Raw genomic sequence first — 13,797 nt, 5'->3', positions numbered from 1 at the left:
AAATTAGGAAAGTCCCATATAGTGCTAAGAATTAAGTCAGGATGCTCCTAATACGTAGAAATACAGAAAAAAAACCCACAGGGTTATTTTTCTTTTCTGTACATTTTTCTTCTTATTCCATTTCTATGTTCAGTCTGCTTTCTTGGTCTTAAAGGAAATCAAATAACAGCAATGGAGATAATTAAAATAATGACAAAGAAAAGAAAGGGATTATTTAGACTGAAGCAGAATCTCAGCATTATTTTGCTAAGCATGTTGTATATGGAGCATTATTTAGTCAGAGGGGAATGATCATCTGTCATCTGTTCTCTATCCTCTCAAAGGAAAAGAGACCAGTTTTCACAAAGGTGAAGTGCAAAAAAAAAAAAATTGCAATAAAATGATGGGGGTTTTTTCATGCAGGGGTGGATGCCCATGAGAGCAATTAATTTACAAGCATGAAACACATGATCCTGATGGGAGGCAGAAGAATGGACAATAGGACTCACGTTTCCTTCCAGCCTCTGGATCTTACTTCTTACATCTTTTATGGCCATGGATTGCAAGTGTGTGGCTTAACACATCTTTTCACATTAGCCAAGAAACTCAACCTGAGTACATTGTCTTTTTATTTAGAATTTGTATTTGCCAAGGCAGACAACTCAACCTCTAGATAATGCTCACTTGGAAAATCACTCAGGCTAAACCCTAATCCATTTGTTGGTTGATAACACATTTCCTGACCAAAACCAATTTCCTGGGTTGGGGGTGGAGTGAACAGCCGTAGTGCTGTGGCAGCACTTTCTCACTGGTTATTGGGGGTGGAATGGAAGATAGGGGGCTCTGGACATTTGAGCCACCCTTTCTAGGGATTCCTGTTACACCGTACAAAATAAGACATGTCCTCAGCATCCAGGTTCACCTGTCTAGAACGTACCTCAAAACTCTCTACTACAGAGGTCTTAGATTTTTTTCTGAAACAACGTATCACTGCATGACAGTTATGTTTTGTTCACGTGGCTCACCATCCGTGCCCTCATCTGCTGTGTGATCACATTAGCCAACAACGTCCTGACTTCTCTCAGTGATGATCTCATCTCCCATTAAGTTTGGATCATGACAGTCCCTAATTCATTACTATCTCGTCTTTGAAGCTACAGCTGATATTTTAAAATCCCACCACAAAGCTCCTCCAGTCTATTGATTATTTTGAAGATCCACCTGATGGTGTAAGGGAAAGACACTGAATTGGGAATCCAAAGCTACTGCTGCCACTGGCTCAGCAAAGCCCTTTGTTATGAAAGGAGGAGAAGAATCACCTTACTCATCCATCCTGCATAAGCAAATACAGACAGACCAGGAAAAAATAGACCCAAGAGCCTCAGTTCTATTGTTTACTCTCTTCCTCCCTAAACCCTACCTGCTCCCGGTAGCAGATTAAATAGGCTTTTGCCAAAAACGACATCTATACGAATAAACAAGGTCAGCCATCCACTAGCCATACTTAGTGTACCAAGTAGAGTGTGGTAGAGGAACATTATCAGGATGGGACTGACCTGACCCCCAGCTTCCTGTCTGGAAGATCACCCAGCATTTAGAGAATGGCTGATTGCCCAGAAAATTTTGGACAATAGAGCAGTTACCTTAGGAATCACCATGGGGCTGGACTAGACTAAGAACAATTCTGCTTTTGTTTGAGAAACATCTTAGGGTCTGAAAAAGGAACACTTGATAAGAAGCAATGCTCCCACCCCATTCCCAGGGGACAAGTCAATCTGTGTCAATTTAGAAGACTGAGAATATGAGGTGTCTAGGTAACAATTTGTCCAGGTACATCAGCAAACATTCGTGCTTCTCAGTGACCTACCACTTTCCCCTTAGAATGGCAGGAAGGAACCTTTTCAGTCACAGAGACTATGGGCTTTTGAGAAGACAACAGAACAGTGGCTTTGGAAAGGGGGAAGTTATGAGGCACTGTGACAGGCTGTTTCCTTTCTCCCCAAGCACAGAGCCCTTTCAGGGTTTTCTAAACCTCAATTTCAATGCTGTCAATGGTGGGAAACTAAAGTGGAACTTACTCCCCTCTTCCTTGTCTTACGGGATCCTAAAGAAGAAGGAAGCCCGATGACAGGTGTTTTATGAATGGGACCTATGCTTCAGTGGGTTAATAATATTGATCTATGTTTCAAAAGAAAACCGAGCCTCAAGCTTTCTTTGGCATTTTTATTGTAGTAGTTTGGGATCTCTGAAAAAAGTTCCTGGATGGGGCCCAAGGGTGGGTGGATCCTGACACAAGTGAAGCAGGGAAGCGGCTGAGGAGTGCTGTGTTAGAGCTCCCACTAAACGTGGCAGCAGTGGAAGGGGAAAGAGGGACGCCCAATCCCCCCTCCTTCTTCCCCCATTTTTTACCAAAGGCTACAGGAACAGCTGCCACTGAATCACCCACCAAACTCCCCTGAACTGACACTGGGGTGAAGCAGTAAGCAGAGGATGGAAGGGGTATGCCAACTGGGCATTTCAATTGGGCAGCCAGTATGAAAGAGAAACAAAGTGACGGTCCATTCCCTAGTAAGAGATGTAGCTTAAGTCAGGTAGGAGCTAGTCAGAGACTACATCACTGGATTCTGGGACTGCAAATGGATGGCAATTCTCGGTTCCTTAAATCTCTAGCCATAAAGACCAACGAGGTTGAATACTATATTTGCCACTACTCCGCCTACTCAGCTTTACATGATACTGCCAAGAAATAAGTTGGAAGCATTCAAGAGATATTTAAGACTAAGCAGGCTTAGGCCCTCCACAGAAATGTTTAGAGTTTAAGAAACAAAGACCTGGTTGGCCAGCTGCCTGCTTCATGTCTTCAGAGAAGCCTAAACTTTCTGAACTGGTGATCTTCAAACACCGGGGTGCACAAAAATCATCTGAACACTTTGCTTTCCTTTGTTTCAGGCATGTTCATAAATGCTCATTAAAGCATTTTTAAGAGGTCTGCTTAAAAATACTTATCAAATAATCCCAAGATCATCTCCATATTGACATCTACTGATTTTCTTCTCTCATTCAAGTTGATATTTTCCTGGTTCTTGGCATAATGAGTGATTTTTTAAAATTGTAGTCTGGACATTTTGGGTGTTACGTCTTCAGACTCGATCTGTGTTGTTGTTTTTTTTTTAAATTTTTTGGCCACGTCGCATGGCATGCAGGATCTTAGTTCCCTGACCAGGGATCGAACCCATGCCCCCTGCAGTGGAAGGCGAAGTCTTAACCACTGGACCACCAGGGAAGTCCCTAGATCTTATTTAAATGTTTTGCTTTAGCTCTCTTACACTGAAAAACGGGCCGATGGTGGTAGGAAGGCACTAACTCTCTTGCCCTTTACCACTGGGAGGATGTGAAAATCCAGACTTCACCAGAAGTAGCTGGAAATGCAGGTTCCCTGGGTGGCCTCCACTGAACAGTGGGGTAGGGGTATAGAGAAGGCTGCCTCATCACTGCAGGACGGGTAGCAATCCAGGCTCCCTGCCTGGCTTCCTTGAGCACCGCTTCAGCATGGGGGGGGCGGGGGAAGCACCCACTACTCCAGTCCAGGGCGGAAGTCTAGGTCCTCCACCCGGCATTCGCGATGCTTTTGACAAGGTAAGTGTGCGACACAGTTTCTTGCCTGGTGTTTCCCTGGAGTAGGGCCTCCATTATCAAAATGTTTCTGTCTTGCTAGGCTGCCTTTCCCAGTCTTTTGACAAGAGAGAGCAAACTTTTCTTGGGACTTTGTTTGTACCCACTGAAGTTCCTAGCTTGTGGGCTTTTCTAGCAAGAAGTCTGGGATATATAAGAGGGGAAAAGAAAACCCAGAGAACTCACTGTCATGTCATTCCTTGAATCCTGGGGTCCCTAAACAGTCCACCCGCTTCTCTCCACCTTTCAGAGAAGGAACTAGAAACCAGATTTTCTGATTTGGGGCTCAATTTTGGCCTATTTTAACTCTGGAATTCTTCTGTATTTACAGTTAGCTCCAGCACTCCCAATTTTGCTTTAGGTTAGTGGTTCTCGATCTGGCTACACATTGAAGTTATCTGGAGAGCTTTAAAAAATGCTAATTCCCAAGTTCCTTTCTCCCCCCGGAAATTTCCATCTGTGCTCTAGGTTATGGCATCAGGATTTTACTTAATCTCCCCAGGTGACCGTAATGTGCAGCCAAGAATGAGAACCCGTTTTTATGTCTAATTTCTACCTCAAACAAGTAACTGTAATCTCTCTCTTTTAAGGAAAAATCCAGTGGATTTTGCTAAGAGCAACAAGGAGAAAGAGCTGGAGGTAAAATATTGCCTTCTCAGCCCCCGTGTTGCTAAGCCTTTGTCACTATTGTGTGATGATAAACTGTCACTGCAGGTGGGGTCTCTAAAGCATTCATAGGGATTGCAAGGTTCAGAATTATTAAAAATAAGATGTCGAGACAAAGGAGTCATAACGAGTTGGCCACCACATTTGTTACAAAGTGAGTTTGCACCTGGCAATCAAGGAGGTGGCAGCAGCCAGGGCTGGAGTGCCCTGGCATCTTCCAATTTTGTTACTATATGGATATTTCCTCTGAAATTCCCAAATTCACGTTTTTAAGTTACAAAAACAAGAACACAGCGACGATCAGGAGCACAATACTGACCCCAAGTGGAATGAAACCTAAATGGCACTTAACGTCCCTGCACAGACGAGAGCCCCAGGTTCTGATGGAAAAGAAACGCCATGTTCAAGACAAACCTGCTCTGCTTTAAAGATGCTTGGAAGAAACAAATATGTTGAGTTCTTTATCTGTAATACGTTTTGATATAAAAGATAGTGATGATTCATGAGGGAACATTTGCTTTCCGATAAATGTCTTATAAGGGCACATAAGCCTCCAACTACCAGTGTATATAGTTAAGGTTACTAATCCGAAGTTTAGGTTATCATCTGAATTTTTTTCTGAAAAACAAAAATTCTGAGGACTCTCAATAATGTGCTCAAAATGGAAATAAAGTAAATGTTTTCATCAAAATATCTCAAAGAAAGTTTTGTAATTGGTTTCTCAAAATTTTGAAACTCATTTCTGGGTTCAGTGTTTACGGTAGATGCCGAAGGGCAGAAAATGTAAGTACCCTAAAGGGGAAGGTGGGCTCAGGTACTGCCAAGGCAGATGAGGGCTGCAAGCCTGCCTCAGCTTCTCCACTCTCCATGGGTCACTCAGATGTATGCACTGACTCCTGCGTGTTAAGAGGGGGATGGAAACGGTAGATTTGGAAAGTGATCGCATAACCTTTTAAAATCACGCTGAAAGCTATCTCTTTGCATCAGATTTAGCCCAGCCTACTGCTTTGGTGACCATTTCTTGTGAAATACTCTATGGCCAATAAACTCTCCCCAAATTCTTTTGACCAAAAGCCCTGTCTGATTTCTTACCCCAGGGCTCCCTGAGTGCACGATATGGAAAGGATTGGGGGTGATCTCAGCCATAACCAACTCTACAAATGAAGAGAATGCTTACCAGCATATGTGCAGAGACAGGAAAGGAATACTGCATAGAACAGGTGTGATCCAGGCCCTTAATGAGAAAAGGTCACTGCTCTGAGTCTCCTTCTCACCCAGGAGCTAGATATTCTCATCAGTCTGGATTATAAAAGCAATATATTATGGGGGCGGGGGGGAGGGCAAGGCTTCCTACAAAACAGCATGAAACTAAAACAGAAACTGGACATGGAAAATATCGTCTCTTCTCACAGTCTGCCAAGGCCTTGCTCCAGACCAACTGAGTATGAGTCTCCGGAGACCTACAGCAGCATCTGCCACGTCTTCTTGATAATAAGAATCACCAGCATCTTAACATGTTAGATGTAGAAATTCCCAGCGCTCCCCCTCCGCCCACAGGACCTATCCCAGACCCACGGAACCAGAATCTCCAGGGCCTGGGGGTCTGTATGTTTCACATTGCCCCAGATGGTCTAGAGTGGGAGATAGACATTTACTAGATAATTATATAAATATCAACCAAAAGAGAACAAGAAGACATGTGGGTACCTGACTTAGTCTGAGAAATCCAGGAAGGCTCCCCAGAAAAGTGTCTTTTGAATAGCCCCCTGCAGGTGAGCAAGAGTTAATTAGAAATGGTGGAGGTGCGGCAGGGAGGACATAGATATTTCGGGTATACAGGGCACAAAACATGTGCCAAAGCTCAAGGCAGCTTATAATAAAAGCACAACGTGTACCTTAAACATTGGAAAACAAGATAATATGTTTTAAATGTCATGGGGCAGGAGGCCGTGCAAAATGCAATAAAAACTTAGAGTCAGACTAGGGATTAGGAAAGTGTGAGGGTTTGAAGGACTCAAAGAATTTCCATCGGAGATTTCAGCTTTCTGAACAGAAGGAAAAGGACAAGCAGAGATAGAGACAGACAAACCCCAGGACGGTCCACGAGATGGGGGCCCAGAGGGTGTGAAGGAAGAGGGCAGAGAGGGTGAAGAAGAATATTGGGCTTTGAGTATCAGGTTAAGGGATTTTTTTCCTCTCCTGAGTGTTGCATCACCTTGCAACTCCATTTCTGGTCTAGCCCTTGGAATCGTTTCGCCTATGATCCACATTCCTACTTTAAATATTCTCATCCCTTTCTTCAGTAGTTCCAGTACATTTTATAATCATCTGAAAAAATTTAGTTAAGACAGAACTCTCGCAGTTTCCCAGGAAGTAAGAAATTATAGATAGACTCTATAGGTACATGGGCACCTGTATGAAAGCAGTGGTATAAGTGGCATTGGCTGGTTATTTTCCATGGTTCCCTGTAATTAACTCAGCTTAAATTAACTATGATTTTATTTTCAAATTAGTGTTCTCAAAGGAAAATGTATTAGATTGAGGCTTTTCATTTGGAAAACCATAATATTCTCATTACCATTTCAATGTCCACTTGGTTATTAAAAGTGATCATTCATGCTCATGGGCAGCAGCGCTGAATCAGGCCAATTTGAGAGAGGAGAGCATTCTTCAGGCTGCTAGGCTTCAGCTGCTAACCTCCCCTAACCTCGTCACAGTGAGGATCTATCTGCTCAGAGCCCAGGCCAGTCACGCAGATGCTATCAAAGATATCTGTGGTGCTGCTTGCAATAGATCTTATACTTTACTTATTTACTTATTTTAATTTTATTTATTTATTTTTGGCTGCATTGGGTCTTCGTTGCTGCTCGCAGGCTTTATCTGGTTGCGGCCAGCGGGGGCTGCTCTTCATTGCGGTGCGCGGGCTTCTCATTGTGGTGGCTTCTCTTGTTGTGGAGCACAGGCTCTAGGCACGCAGGCTCAGTAGTTGTGGCACGCAGGCTCAGTAGTTGTGGCTCATGGGCTCTAGAGCACAGGCTCAGTAGTTGTGGCACACGGGCTTAGTTGCTCCGCGGCATGTGGGATCTTCCCGGACCAGGGCTCGAACCTGTGTCCCCTGCATGGGCAGGCGGATTCTTAACCACTGCGCCACCAGGGAAGTCCCCAGATCTTATAATTTAAATGGGTCTCCTGTTGTGGTTTAATTTTCATGGAATGAATGATGATTGGCTTGAAATCCTACCGATTTGTCTGGCTCTTTTATTTCAAGAACAGATCCATTCAGGAAAAAGGGGTTTGGTTTGGGCACCTATAGAGAGTCTTAATGGACCTAGAAAGTATTCAACGATCAAAGTGGATCTTGGGACCGACCGCTCGCCGTCCCTCTCCTGGGCCACCTGCTCTCTTTCATGCTGTCACCGTCTCTCTATGGGCTTTGCCTCCACCCTCTCCAGCTCACTGAGGTCAGCTTCTTCAAATCCCAGACTTGCCCGGAGCCCACCCTGGTGACAATCCTCTTATTTTTTTTGGCTGTGCGGCATGTGGGATCTTAGTTCCCCGACCAGGGATCGAACCCACGCCCCCTTCAGTGGAAGCTCGGAGTCTTAACCACTGGACCACCAGGAAAGTCCCCTTCACAATCCTCTTGCTGTTCCAACTCCCACTTAAAGGTCCCACTGCCCTGTCTTCTAGGCACAAATTCTTGAGAGAGAGAATATGATTGGCTCAGCTCATCCTATTGAACCAAAGAAGCCACCGCCAGGCTGGGGTGACATTCAAAGGACTGAATTTAGTAATTAGCTCCGAACTTGCACTGCACAATTGAAGAGAAGCAGGGTCCTCTAAGCCCGTTGGCCTGCCAGGGCTTAACTCTTTAATTGCTGGTTTGTGGGAAGTTGAGAGGAGAGAGGGTAAAGACAGTCAGGTCAGTTGAAGGGCGCTAGGCAGGCTCAGGAAAGCCGTGATTTCCAATGGATGCAGAAATATTTCAATATTTTAGTAACCAGTATGGCTGTACTGATAAATACTGCTGAAAACTCTGAATCCCTGTGGGTGGGGAAGGGCAGAGACATGAGGTACACAATATGCAGGTGGTCTGGGTTTAACAGGCATTTAAAGCTAAGCCTGTCCAATTCTTATGTACGTATTTCAAAGTGTTAGGGACCTTGAGGGCAGCAAGTACCTAAGTGTTTAGTTCTTATTCAGCTCCCCAAAGAACAATTCACGCTTTCCTACACAGAGGGGAACTAGTCCATCGTTCAGTGCTGTCAGCTGACTGGTGAGTGAGGGCTGCCCTGGGTATCAGTCCTGGCTTTGCACATATCTGACTCTGGGGCTTTGGACGCAAGGTCTTAGTTTCCTCAATTTTAAAATGATGTGTTTTATTGGGTAAACTCTGCAGTCACGTTCCCACTTCAGAATACTCTCAGGATTAAGATTTGTGAGGAAAGGTACAAATCAAGAAAGATTTGTGAGAAAGGTACCAACTTCAGGAGAGGGAGGAAAGGTAGGAAACTAACCTTATTGGAAGAAATTCAGCACAGCGATAAAGAACACAGGCTCTGGGATCAAATCCTGACTCAGCCAATTGTAGTCTGTGTCACCTTGGACAGATAACTCACTCCCTTGGCCTCCATTTTCTCATCTGAAAAATGGAAATAACAATGAGACTTCACAGAATTATAATAAAGAATAAATGAGAAAATCCATGTAAAGTGTTTAAATCGGTGCCTAGCACACAACAAGCAATCAATAAATTTTTGCCAATATTATTATTAGAAGCCAGACTAGAAATTTTCCATTGATTATATCATTTAATTATTTCAACACCATACAAGACAGGTGCTATTAATCCCATATTATCGATGAAAAAATCTGAGGCTAAGAGAGAGACTTTAATTCACCTAAGTCAAGGGTTGCTGAACTTTTTCTTAAAGGGCCAGTTAGTAAACATTTTAGGCTTGGCACACCTTATAGTCTCTGTCACAACTACTCAACTCAGCCATTATAGCTGAAAATAGCCATAGATGATGGTAAATAAATGGGCAGGGCTGTGTTTCAATAAAACTTTATTTACCAAAACAGGCTGGCTGGCCCTTGGCAATCAGCAGTCATTTGCCAACCCCTGGCCTAAGATTACGTGGCAAAACACTGGCAGTCAGGATTTGAAGCCCAGAAAACCCATTCTCTATACACTACACCAGAGATTTTCTAATTCTTTCGGTCATGGAAACATTTCCTGCTAATAAAATTTTATGAAGATAAAGAGATAAATTACAGCTAGAAGCCCACTCACACAGTCTCCTCTTAACCACCCCAGCTACTGCCCTTAAAGAAGTCAGTGGTTCTTGTAAATCAACTATACTCCAATAAAAATTCAAAAAAAAAAAAAAAGAACTCAGTGGTTCTCAAACCATGGGGGTTAAAAATACAGGTCTGGAGGTCCCTAATTCCACAACTTCAGATGGCTTGGGGTGGGCCCAGGTGATATACATTGTTTATAAACTACCCAGATGATTCTGACTTAGGGGGTCCTCAGACCAGTCTTTGAGAAACATAGATCTAGGATATTCTGATAAATGTAAAAGAATTTCATTCTTAAGGTTGGTTTTATTGAAAATAGGAGTACAAAACACGGAACCTGAGTTTCACTGACTTTATAATTTTGTCTTGCCTTTGGGTCAGGGATTAATCTACTTTTGTATAATCAGTGCCTTTGTCTAAAAGCTTGTCAATTGCCTTGAAAAGCAATGAGTCTCTCCTATTTATGTCATAGATGTCCTTGGAACCTGATCTTATTAATGTGAAGTACATACAGAACTTTCCTTAATCCTGCTGTGACTCTCACAGAAAGCCAGAACAGCACGGTAAGAATTCCATCAAGACACTGAGACAGAAGACTGATGACAGGAAATTATTCCATAAGCTGGCCCTTGAAAGGAACTGCCTAGTGCTCTGACACACCTGCAGAGAGTCAAAGCCATATCAAATGAGTCAAGGCCATATCAAATGAGTGTCTGCTCTAAGAGGTCTGTGACAGCTCTGTGCAAGAAGGGCTTCAACAGGGCACCAGACAAGCAGATGTCTGAGCAGCTTGGCCTGGTACCTAGTTCCATTTCTAAAAGAACACTATTCGCTGAGCAAAGCACAGACATTAAATTTTTGATATCACTGTAAGTGCTGGAATGGCCTCATAAAACTTGAAAATTTGTGCTTGCTGGGCCCACAGGGAACAGTCTGCACTTTTCTGGGCCATAAACTTGCCTAGGTGGAGGGCCAGTAAGAAGGGCCGGTCCTTCTGTTGCGTGGCCTTCCTCATCCTTGGCCTCTTGGAGGCCACCTTCAGGAAACATTCCGCTTCAGCACTGGCTGCCCACACCGGGCTTGTCCCCTAGCAGCTGGAGCTGCTAAAGACAGAGCCATTAAATAACCCTTCCCCCAGATAACTAACTGCTAGAAAGAGCCTGGAGACCCTGCCTGGGAGGGTCTCCACCAATTTCCTTCTATTGATACTTTGCAGCACCTTCCTCCCTGCCCTGCTCAGACTTAAAGGCACACAGCACCCCAAACAAATTCGTGGAGGCCTACCTAAAAAGGCTATTTGCTAAGCGCTTTACCTACACGACGCTTAAATCTCAGCACAGCCGTTGCAGGTGGTGGCGTGTAGGTTGTTACTGCCCAAAATGTGGCCGGAGGCGGCATGGGCCTCCCCTGGGAGCTGGTTAGATGTGCGAGCTTCAGCCCCACCCAGACCTACTAAGCCAGGTTGTGCCTTCTTAGCAAGCTCTCGGGGCGATTATCTGGGCACTTTCCAGTTGGAGAACACTGACGTAGCTCACACTGATAGCTCAATCATGTCCGTCCTCAGCATTGATTTTCTTACCTGAAAAAACGAGGGACTTACAAATAATCACCTCTGCTTCATGAGCACATCGCCGTGCACGGGTTGCCTCTCACCCTCAAGACAGCTCGGAAAGGCTGGTTCTCAGATCCCCAATTTACAAATCAAGAAACCAAGGCCAAAGCAGTGAAACAGCTTCTCCGTTGGCTTAGTTAGTAAGAAGTCAAGCCAAGATGCAGACCTTCCCTGCGTGTCGTAGAAGCTAATCTCTACTCCTCCCACCGTGTTGCTGTCTCAGATGATCTCAGGGCTCCTTCAACTCTTAGTCCGCAACCGGCTTCCTCCGTGGCTTCCTCTACGCACGTCCCGTGACCTTCCTCCAGTCAACTCCAAAGAACCCCCTGCTCTCAGCTCCTCACCTGCCTGCGCACGTCCGTTTTCCGACCCCTGTGAGGCCCCAGGCTCTTCAGACCCCTGATCGGCAGCCTCTGAGCAGCCGACCGGCCTCCTCCTCCCCCCAGAACTTCACCACACCCAGCTCCCCGCTCGCAAGTGATCGCACCTGCTCCTCCACAGGTTAAGACCCTGCCTCACTTGAAAACTCCCTGGGAAGGGGCCTGCCCTTTCCCAGCCCTTTTTAGATCCCAGGATGCTCCTAAAGTAGTTTCTTATTGAAAGAGACAGTCAATTTATCACTACATCTGACCCATTCCTAGTGAGGGGAAAATACTGACACGTTTGAAGCCTTGTTACATGTGTTAACTTAAAGAAAAACACACAGCATAAGAGTTGTGCATTTAAATTTTGTTCAGGGTCTTTCTGAGCATTTATAGGCCAAGAAACAGCCCCCCAGTTACTGCTGAGGAACTGCTCTGAAGAGGTAGGGGAGGGGCCAATATATATATGATTTTTGGGGGCTAGGAAATACATGCAGTCAAGATTACATCTTGGTAAAAGATTACTGCTCATCACAAAGATATCTCAAGTTAATGATTTTAGTCCTCTTATATATGGGAAGATGCAAGAATCTGAGTTCACTGAAATTCTTCCTGAAATAGGCATCTAACTATCTAGGGGCCCCTATATCCAAAGCACAAAGTGCCTCATCCTGCTTTTCGTCCTGAATTCCTCTCAGGGTGCACTGTTGGTGGATAACTGCAGTGGGGTGTGACTTAACGCTGTATTTCTGGGTGATGCTCTTCTCTGTTCATGCATGGTACCTAGCTCACTCTTTCATTTCACAGGGGGTATTGCAAGGTCCAGAAAGGGGAAGTCCATTTCCTTTCCTGTCATGTAACAGCTGCCCTACGTCTCTCTTTTTTTTTCTTTAACATCTTTATTGGAGTATAATTGCTGTGTTAGTATGTGCTGTATAACAAAGTGAATCAGCTATACATATACATATATCCCCATATCCCCTCCCTCTTGCGTCTCCCTCCATCCCTCCCTATCCCACCCCTCTAGGTGGTCACAAAGCACCGAGCTGATCTCCCTGTGCTATGCGGCTGCTTCCCACTAGCTATCTATTTTACATTTGGTAGTGTATATATGTCCATGCCACTCTCTCACTTCGTCCCAGCTTACCCTTCCCCATCCCCGTGTCCTCAAGTCCATTCTCTAATAGGTCTGCGTCTTTATTCCCGTCCTGTCCCTAGGTTCTTCAGAACCATTTTTTTTTTTTAGATTCCATATATATGTGTTAGCATACAGTATTTGTTTTTCTCTTTCTGACTTACTTCACTCTGTATGACAGTCTCTAGGTCCATCCACCTCACTACAAATAACTCAATTTTGTTTCTTTTTATGGCTGGGCAATATTTCAAAAATATGGAACGCTTCACGAATTTGCGTGTCATCCTTGCACAGGGGCCATGCTAATCTTCTCTGTATCGTTCCAATTTTAGTATATGTGCTGCCAAAGCGAGCACTGCCCACGTCTCTTGAAATGGAATTTTAGCCCATCCTGTTATACCCTGCAACATTATCATCACTTATTATTACACTCAACAATAACAACAACAAAACAGAAACATGTCCTATTTCTCTAGGAAGCTTAGTACAATTATAAAGGCTTAAAGAGGAAATGAAGTGGAAGAGGGAGAAACAGAAAGATGAAAAGAAGGAGAAAATACAGAAAGAATCTTGAATCAGTTTTCCCCAATTCAAAAGGAGTGGAGGGCTTCCCTGGTGGCGCAGTGGTTAAGAATCCACCTGCCAATGCAGGGGACACAGGTTCGAGCCCTGGTCCGGGAAGATCCCACATGCCGCGGAGCAACTAAGCCCGTGCGCCACAACCACTGAGCCTGTGCTCTAGAGCCCGTGAGCCACAACTACTGAGCCCATGTGCCACAACTACTGAGCCTGCACTCTAGAGCCCACGAGCCACAACTACTGAGCCCGTGTGCCACAACTACTGAGCCTGCTCTCTAGAGCCCGCGAGCCACAACTAACTGAGCCCACGTGCCACAACTACTGAAGCCCACGCACCTAGAGCCTGTGCTCCGCAACAAGAGAAGCCACCGCAATGAGAGGCCTGTGCACCGCAAGGAAGAGTAGCCCCCGCTCGCTGCAACAAGAAACAAGAAAGCCCACGTGCAGCAACGAAGACCCAAAGCAGCCAAAAATAACTAAATAAATAAATT

At 44.7% G+C, this 13,797-nt stretch overlaps 1 non-coding gene across 1 annotated transcript; it reads right to left on the bottom strand.

The window, feature by feature from the left end:
• Nucleotides 1–12,976: 12,976 nt before the first annotated feature.
• Nucleotides 12,977–13,083, bottom strand: LOC137767897 (U6 spliceosomal RNA). Its single transcript, XR_011074588.1, has one exon. It is a non-coding gene; the product is annotated as a U6 spliceosomal RNA (small nuclear RNA).
• Nucleotides 13,084–13,797: the final 714 nt, after the last annotated feature.

The sequence above is a fragment of the Eschrichtius robustus genome, chromosome 7, assembly GCF_028021215.1.
Source record: "Eschrichtius robustus isolate mEscRob2 chromosome 7, mEscRob2.pri, whole genome shotgun sequence".
Lineage (NCBI taxonomy): Eukaryota > Metazoa > Chordata > Mammalia > Artiodactyla > Eschrichtiidae > Eschrichtius > Eschrichtius robustus.
Note: the sequence above shows the minus strand (reverse complement) of the source record. Positions and strands in the feature narration are given on the sequence as shown.